This window comes from Crassostrea angulata, chromosome 8 (assembly GCF_025612915.1).
Source record: "Crassostrea angulata isolate pt1a10 chromosome 8, ASM2561291v2, whole genome shotgun sequence".
NCBI lineage: Eukaryota > Metazoa > Mollusca > Bivalvia > Ostreida > Ostreidae > Magallana > Magallana angulata.
In genome coordinates, this window is record NC_069118.1 from 1,346,852 (window position 1) to 1,356,237 (window position 9,386).

General features: G+C 32.2%; 2 long non-coding RNA genes across 2 annotated transcripts; both read right to left on the reverse strand.

The window, feature by feature from the left end:
• On the reverse strand, positions 1-2,263 carry LOC128158679 (uncharacterized). Its single transcript, XR_008240023.1, has 2 exons — positions 2,082-2,263; positions 1-297 (listed from the first exon to the last, which is right to left on the reverse strand). It is a non-coding gene; the product is annotated as an uncharacterized LOC128158679 (long non-coding RNA).
• A 2,352-nt stretch (positions 2,264-4,615) lies between these two features.
• Positions 4,616-9,001, reverse strand: LOC128158680 (uncharacterized). Its single transcript, XR_008240024.1, has 2 exons — positions 8,734-9,001; positions 4,616-4,872 (listed from the first exon to the last, which is right to left on the reverse strand). It is a non-coding gene; the product is annotated as an uncharacterized LOC128158680 (long non-coding RNA).
• Positions 9,002-9,386: the final 385 nt, after the last annotated feature.

Genomic DNA, 9,386 nt, shown 5'->3' on the forward strand with positions numbered 1-9,386 from the left:
TATAATTGCATACTTTTATTGAAAAACAAATTTTCACAACAATTATATTTCTTTAAACAGCCTTAATTTTGTTTTTCATAATTTCTTATCAAACATGAACAAACCACAATAGGACATGATGCTTTCTTAAAGTTCCATTATTGTTCATGCATTATCCGATTTAATTTGAATTACCGGTAGATAGTCTGTAGAACACAGGGAATATGCATGTGGGTAGAGGTGACAGGTTAACCTCAAGAGCTGAAACCACAAGAATCAACAGGTAAAAGCCATGTGGTAACAAGAGTCTGCTTTAAGCTGAAATGAAAAAAAAAAAATTAGCTGTGTTAACATACATGTACTTGTAATAGCTGTGTTTACATTAACATATACATAATATTTTTGGAAAAAATACACTGACCATGCAGTGTTATAAGTATGACATATCCAAATACCGGTATATGACATTAATATTTAGCCAGTACAAAAACAAAAATGTGCATATCAAGTCATAATATCATACCATTAAAATAATTTCTTGGGTATAGACATATCAGATTGGGAGAGAGCGAGAGCAGGAGTGAGAGAGAGAGTTTGTTTTACTTGAAGTGCGACAGCAATATTTCAATTCATAAACTACAAAGGAATATTACCAATCCAAACATGCAGTGTCAAAGTACATGTATAAGCTTCTGGTACATGTATACCATGTTTTGTCAATTCTACTGGGGTTTATTGCGAATAAATTTAGCGAGGGTTTTTTTTTCTTACGAATTACATGTTTTAAAAACAATACTATGTATAATGCGCATAAAAATGAGGGATTAATAATACATGCTCATTTTAAAATTCAATGCACTTTGGATTTCTTTTACAAGATCGAGATATTTTTGTCACAAAATTAAGTTGCCCTCTGACAGTTTCAGTCTTTGCCAAGATTAAAAGAGAGAGAGAGAGAGAGAGAGAGAGAGAGAGAGAGAGAGAGAGAGAGAGAGAGAGAGAGAGAGAGAGATCTGAGGCACATGCAGTAAAAATTATTTACATGCTTTGTAGATGTGATATGCATGTAAAGCTTACCTAAAATGAATCAATATGTATAAAAGATAATCTAATCTCTCAAATTACAATGATTCTGTGAAATACTTATATCTTGAGAAGACTGTTTAATAGATATCATGGAACATTGACCTAAATTCTGAGCTTGATATAATTTGAAATTTGAGACTTTTCATCTCGCACTCTGTTTTACATGCCTGTTACATAAGCAATAACCATATATAACAGAGAGCGAGACAAAAGGTTTAATTTTAATTAGATTGAATATTTACTTTGTCAAATATATTTATTTAATTAAATACAAGCATGAGTTTTTTAATTTAAAAATTAAGTGAAGGCGATATGGTAAAGATCTGCTATATTTAAATATTTAGGGTAAAGTTATTATCATGCAAACATGCACTCTAATTACAACATTCTATTCTTGTGTACCTTAGGACTCCCATCGCTTTTAATTTTAAATTCTTCATGCAATTTACTACTGATATCCTCTCTTCACTTGCCTCGGATAGTCTTTTAAACACCATCACCAGTCCCGTAAATTCATGTGGTCCATTTTGTTTACATGTAAAAATGGCGACTCTCGATCTCGATGTAAATTCAACATACTTGATTTTCCGAGGTCGGTAGCGTGTTTCGGAGAAAGTCTGAGGCAAATAAAGAGTCGATATCAGTAGTAAATTGCATGAAGAATTTAATGGTACTAATGTTTTCACAGAATTTGCGTATAAATAAGGTAAATCAGTCCAAAACTAGCGCACGTTTTTCTGCGCAATAAATATACATGTACAATTTTTTCAATGGGTGGCCCTGTAGCTCTCCGGTCTGTCAATATTTTTTTCCCGGAGAGCTACAGTTCTGCAGCTACCGTGAAAATACACTGGACAGATAATATTCCGAGATTCCGCTGACTCTAACGCCCGCTTTTATATTGTGACGTACTTCAAAAGCGGAGGTAAGAGTCAGAGGAATCTCGGATTAGATTGAAAAGTGCAAATACTTTGAAAAGAAAAAGTCAATACGACATATCTTGTATTGAAACATACCTTTATAATCTGTCATACGTTAGTAGAGCTGAAATTTCCACTATCGACGTCTTGCAGGCCATGCTTCTTTTAAAAATGTAGACACACCGCTATCAGCTGTTTGTTCGCAGTCAAAACATGGCGAGTTGAAATGGGGAATCGTACGATAATTATTTCGATTAAAACTAATAAGACTAATAAAAACTAACAACGTAACTATCGATCGAAATAACGAAATTGTATCGATAAACACTTTAATTAACTATTAAAAAACAGAGTCCGGTTTTATGACCTGCACGAATTGTTTTCAGCAGGAGTTACTTTCAGTGTGAATTTTACACTATTTTTTAAACCAAGAACACGGAATCAAAATTTCCGGAAAAATCAATATTTAAACCCCGATATCTCTGCAATGCATCATCCGACTTGAAAACGAATTTCAGTTTTGTATTAAGCTTTGCAAACTCTACAATATGCATATAATTTTGTGTTTTATATATAGTTTAATTATCAGTACGAATTGTTTTCAGTAGAAATTACTTTCAGTGTGAAATTTGCACTATTTTTAAAACCAAAAACACGGAATCAAAATTTCCGGAAAGATCAATTTTTAAACCCCGATATCTCTTAAATGCATCATCCGATTTGAAAACGAATTTCAGTTTTGCATTTAGCTTTGCAAACTCTACAACATGCATATAATTTTATTATTCGCTCAAAAAAATGAAAATTCCGAAAAATTAGAATCACTTCCGGTTTCGACCGGAAGTGACAAAATAATTTTTTTTGTAAATTTGCCATAAGTAAATCCGCAGATTTACAATCACAGAGAATTTCAAGTCTTTATAAACAACCGTTTACGAGAAAAGTCCTGGACAAAATCACTTTTTGAAATTTTTAAAAATGACGTAACTAGAAAACGGAAGTGACTTAATGACTGAAAGTTTAAAATCTTCAAGGGACAAGTATTTAACATAATCCCTGAAAATTTCTTGCAAATCGGTTGAATAGTTTTTGAGATATAAAGCAAAAAAGAAGTCAGAAGGAAAAACAAGAAGAATAATAATAATAAAACTAGAGCAAAGCTCGTTGCAAAGCAACGAGTGGGTCTTCCGTTAATGTCAAGAGTAAAGCTTGATGTTCCTGCAAGAAGCAGAGTGTTTAAATCAATAACGAGGAACTTAAAGTAAAAGATAAAAATAAATACGAATGATACTATGTACGAATTAACAAAATCCTTAACGATTCTAAGAACGACTTAACAAAAAAATAATTCCGAAGGTGTCAAAGTTCTTAACAAACTTCGAATAATTTTTGGTACGAGTTTGAACTTCACGCTATTTTTGAAACCAAAAGCGCAGAATCAAAATTTCTGAAAAATCAATTTTTAAACCCCGATATCTGTTATGCATCGTCCGATTTAAAAACGGATTTAAGTTTTGTACTCATCATGAAAATTACCGTAGGTTACATATGTTTAATTTTTAATATTGAAAAACAATGAAAAACTAAAACAAGAGGCAAATTGGCCACATCGCTCACCTGAGGAACAATAGGTATGATAAAATCAGCTTAATGGAGTCACAATGCAAACTACCTGGACAATGTACATTAATACATGTAGATCCTGTATAAATAAAACCCATTTCCCCCCCCCCTAAATATTCTTGTTTATAATCATTAGTTCCTTTTCTAAAAGGATGATTTTATATTGATTTTATAGTTATATCGCATGTTGAGTATTGCAGTTCTCAAAAAAAGATCCTTAACAATAGCTTATACATGGGATATAAACCTACATCAAACTCTGAACCTTCTTGTGAGGCCAAAGAACTGTCCTGGGGCCAAAGTCTTAACAATTATAAATAATCATCTTGATCATCATGATTTTCACAACTTTGTATCTACAGTACCTGAGGATGCTTCCACATAAGTTTCAGCTTTCCTGGCTTATTAGTTTCTGAGAAAAAGATTTTTAAAGATTTTCTCTATATATTCCTATGTAAAAATCAATTCCCCCATTGTGACCCAAATACCACCTAGGACTATGATTTTAACAAACTTGAATCTACACTACCTGAGGATGCTTCCACTTTAATTTGTGCTTTTCTGGCCTAATAGTTTTTGAGAAGAAGATTTTCAAAGATTTTCTCTATATATTCCTATGTAAAACTTGATCCCCCTCTTATGGCCCCTCCCTACCCCCGGGAACATGATTTGAACAAACTTGAATCTACACTACCTGAGGATGCCTCCACACAAGTTAAAGCTTTTCAGGCCGAATAGTTTTTGAGAAGAAGATTTTTGAAAAATACCATCAAATTTTCAATAATTCTCAATTATCTCCCCTTTAAAGAGGGCGTGGCCCTTCATTTGAACAAACTTGAATCCCCTTCACCTAGTGGTGGTGCTTAGTGCCAAATTTGGTTGAAATCTGCCCAGTGGTTCTTGAAAAGAAGATGAAAATATGAAAAGTTTACAACAACAACAAATTGTGATCAGAAAAGCTCACTTGAGCCTTTGGCTCAGGTGAGCTAAAAACAAAATAAAAGAAACATAATTGCATACTTTTATTGAAAAACAAATTTTCACAGCTAACAATTGTAAATTACTTTAAACAGCCATAATTTTGTTTGTTATAATTTCTTATCAAACACAAACCACAACAAGGCATGATGCTTTCTTAAAGTTCCATTACAGTAACTGTTCATGAATTATCCGATTTAATTTTTACTGGTAAATGACAGAGATGACAGGTTAACCTCAAGAGCTGAAAAGAATCAACAGGTAAAAACCATGTGGCCACCAATAGCTGAAATTAAAAAAATCAATAAGCTGTGTTAATACATGTACCGGTACTAATAATAGCTGTGTTTACATTAACATATGCATAGTATTTCTGAAAAAAAATACACTGACCATGAAATGTAATTAGTATGACATATCCCGATACGTGACATTAGATGGCACAGGACAGTTTTTGTGATACGTTTCATTGTAGCCTGGGGACGTGTGTCTTCGGAACCCTGTAACTAGAATTTCCTCAGTTCCCATTCAGCACAAATACCTTTAATTCACTTTTTATAAGGCCAAACACCAATTTCTGAAGAAAATTACTAGTCAAAACCTGTAAAATTTTCTACATACTGTTTTTTATGAGATTTTGACCCTTCCATATTTTGCTAATTTTTCATGATTTTTCAGCTTTTTAGACCTCCCCCAGCCAATTCCCTGCAAAGGGTTGACCTTCCGTACCATGTGCATGTTGCACCATCACATGTCAGAAACTTACCGGTGTATAGTTTATAATGCCCCATCCACCTACTTTTCGTGTTATTTACCCTCCCGTCTGTAACTTGCATGTTCACTGTCTAAAGTCAACACAACAGTCATATTAGCCGCAGGTTTCACATTTTATTTCTGAATCTCATGTACCTAACATATGGGGCCTACATATTGAATATCAATTTCAACAAGAGACATCCCTCTAAGTAATGATAATCATTAAAAACCATTTCATGAATTTTAGCTACACTCATAAGCCTTGAAGTACAGCAACTCTCAATTTTACAAAAATATTGACGGGTACTTTATCCGAAACTGTCCCTTGCTACCTTTAACTTACACTAACATTCTCTGAAAAGTCATCTTGTCTTAAACTTACAAAGCTTATGCTATTCTGAGAAAAAGTCTACCTCATTTTGCCAATTCCAATAAGGATTAAGAAAAATATGGCAATTTAAGTGAACCCAGCATTTCCACTTTTCTCTATTTAACACAGATTCATAGGGCTCTCCATAAATAAAGCATCTTTACATCATCTTATAGAGGTCAACGATTTTTAACCTCCCTAAATAAGAAACCTTATTCAAAACTACATACATATACATGATATTATCATGACAAAAGCATCACATCACTTAGAAATACCCTTACATGTATACCCTCCCCCTATTTTTTGATTTTCCTAAGAAGCATTAGTTTGAACACTTTAACCTTAATATTATGAAATTTGTGGCAATTCCCTTAAGTCATTTCTCACACATATTTAAAAACAACCATCACTGATATTGAAAATTGATATTTTCTTGGTAAATGGATGTAATGTAACATTTTTTTCACAAAAAGACATGCCGCCATACATGTGATTTCTTGTTTTCATGAAACAGTAAGCTTATAATCATATTTAGTGAATATTTTATTTATTCTTGTTTCTAGTCTCCTTTTAGCCTTGCTAAAATAGTAAGACCTACCAGTGTGATGTCTGCTCTTAATTAAAATGAAATTCAAACACAACCGGGTACCTGGGAACGGATGAGAATTCCATGATAAATGTTCAAATTTTACATGTTTTCCTACATTTTTGATGCATATATACAATAAAAGGGTAAACATTTGTTGCTTCTTGATCATTTCGAGAGTAATTATCATAGCAGATGTTATTTCAAGGTCAAATGTACATTTACATATCCAACATGTAATGGTAATGGAGACAATTGGAAAGAGGGGGGCCATGGCTTTTTGAATTCTGTAAATATATCTAAAATATCACTTTTGGATAGGAAGGAGGAAAAACTTGAGTTTTTTGACATATTGTATACTTTGATAACTGCATTTGTCTACATGTGAATTTTATTTGAAAGAAAAATATGCTGTTTTTAAAAAATTAATTTATATAAGTCAGGTTGCTTAATGTTATTTCATGAAATCAGACAGCAAAATTGCTGCAAATTTATAATTTAAATAATTCAATTGATCAAAACTCTTTTACTGTGCAGTATTAATTCTTATCTCATTAATTAACTTAAGCCTTTTAATTGTCATAAGGATAGGAAATACCTACTTTCTAAGCCAATTTACTCTAGTGGTGGTCATTCTACACATTTAAAAGGCATTTACTTCCCTTGTATATTATAGCTAATAAATCATGTAATGACATATACATGTACAATGTATAACCAACAAAATCATCCATTTTCCCAAAATAGACTACTTTTGGTAAAAATCCACTCAAAATTACAGTTAAATGAGAAATCTGAAAATACCATGTAGTCTTGAAACTTACACTAACATTCTCTGAAAAGTCATCTTGTCTTAAACTTACAAAGCTAATTATGCTATTCTGAGAAAAAGTCTACCTCATTTTGCCAAATCCATTAAGGATTAAGAAAAATATGGCAATTTAAGTGAACCCAGCATTTCCACTTTCTTCTATTTAACACAGATTTATAGGGCTCTCCATAAATAAAGCATCTTTACCTAATCTTTTAGAGGTCAACTGTTGTTCAACCTCCCTAAATAAGAAACCTTATTCAAAACTACATACATATACATGATATTATCATGACAAAAGCATCACATCACTTAGAAATACCCTTACATGTATACCATCCCCCTATTTTTTGATTTTCCTAAGAAGCATAAGTTTGAACACTTTAACCAAATATTATGACATTTAAATGCTTCTATTCTGATCAATTGAATTTTTAAGCAGCGTGAAATTAAAACCATCGCAATTGATACTTTAGTAAAAATCATGAAAATTTAACACGGTGGAATTAAAACGACTTACAGTATTTCATCCAAACAGCCTCAAAGTATAATTTTCTGCTATACCATTTTTTTAAAATGAATTCTACTGGTTTTTTTTTTTGCAAATAAATTTAGCGTTTTTATTTTTACTAAATTTTAGTTGCACAATGAAAAAATGAGGGATTGCACGATAATACATGCTCATTTTGAAATTTAAAGCATTGTTGATTTCTTTTCCTAGATAGAGATATGCACAAAATGATGTTGCTCTGTGATGCTTTGCCAAGATTAAAAGCATGAGAGAGAGAGAGAGAGAGAGAGAGAGAGAGAGAGATCTGAGGCACATGTAGTAAAAATTATTACATACATTTGTCTTACTGTAAAAACTGTTTACCATGTAGATGTGTTCTGCATGTAAAGTTTACCTAAAATGAATCAATAAAATTCAATATATATAAAAGATAAACTAATCTCAAAGAATTTACAATGTTCTGTGAAATAATCAAATCTTGAGAAGAATGTTTTATAGATATCAGGGAACATTAACCTAAAATCTGAACTTAAAGTTCTTTTCATCTTGCACTCTGATTTACATGCTCTTTCACAGGCGATAATCATATATAACGACGAGCAAGACAAAAGTTCTAATTTTAATTAGACTGAATATTTACCATGTCAAATATATTTATTTAATTAAGCACAAGCCTGTCTGAGTTCTTTAATGCATTAATTAAGTGGAGGTGATATGGTAAAGATCTGCTATTTTCAAATATTTAGGGTAAAGTTATCATCATGCAAACATGCACTCTAATTACAACATTCTACTCTTGTGTGCCTTTGGACCCCCACCCCTTTTAATTGCACTGTTTTACAGTGCGTGGTGTGTTGTTCAATACAAAATAAGACATACATATACATAATAATAAATAGAAATTCAAACGAATAGTGTGCAAAACATACACGTGAATATACATTGGACAGATAATATCCCGAGATTCCTCTGACTCAAATGCCCGCTTTTATATTGTTACGCACGTCAAAAGCGAAGGTTAGTATCAGAGGAATGTCGGATTAGATTGAAAAGTGCACAAACACTTTGAAAAGAAAAAGTCAATACGACATATCCTGTATTGAAACATACCTTTATAATCTGTCATACGTTAGTTGAGCTGAAATTTCCACTATCGCCGTCTTGCAGGCCATTCTTCTGACACACCGCTATCAGCTGTTGTTCGCAGTCAAAACATGGCGAGTTGACATGGTGAATCGTACGATAATTATTTCGATTAAAACTAATCAGACTAATAAAAACTAACAACGTAATTATCGACCGAATTAACGAAATTGTTTCAATAAACACTCTGATTAACTATATAAAAAAGGAGTTCGGTTTTATGACCTGTACGAAATCTTTTTAGCAGGAGTTACTTTTAGTGTGAATTTTGCACTATTTTTTAAACCAATAACGAGGAATCAACATTTCCGGAAAAATCAATATTTAAACCCCGATAACTCCGCAATGCAGTATCCGATTTTAAAACGAATTGAAGTTTGGTATTTATCTTTACAAACTATACAATATGCATATAATTTTATGTTTTTTATAAAGTTTTATGATCAGTACGAATTGTTACAGTAGAAGTTACTTTCAGTGTGAATTTTGCACTATTTTTGAAACCAAGAACGCGGCATCAAAATTTCCGAGAAAATCAGTTTTTAAACCCCGATATCTCTGTTATGCATCCTCCGAATTTTAAACGGTTTTCAGCATTAGACTCAGCTTAAAAAGCTCTA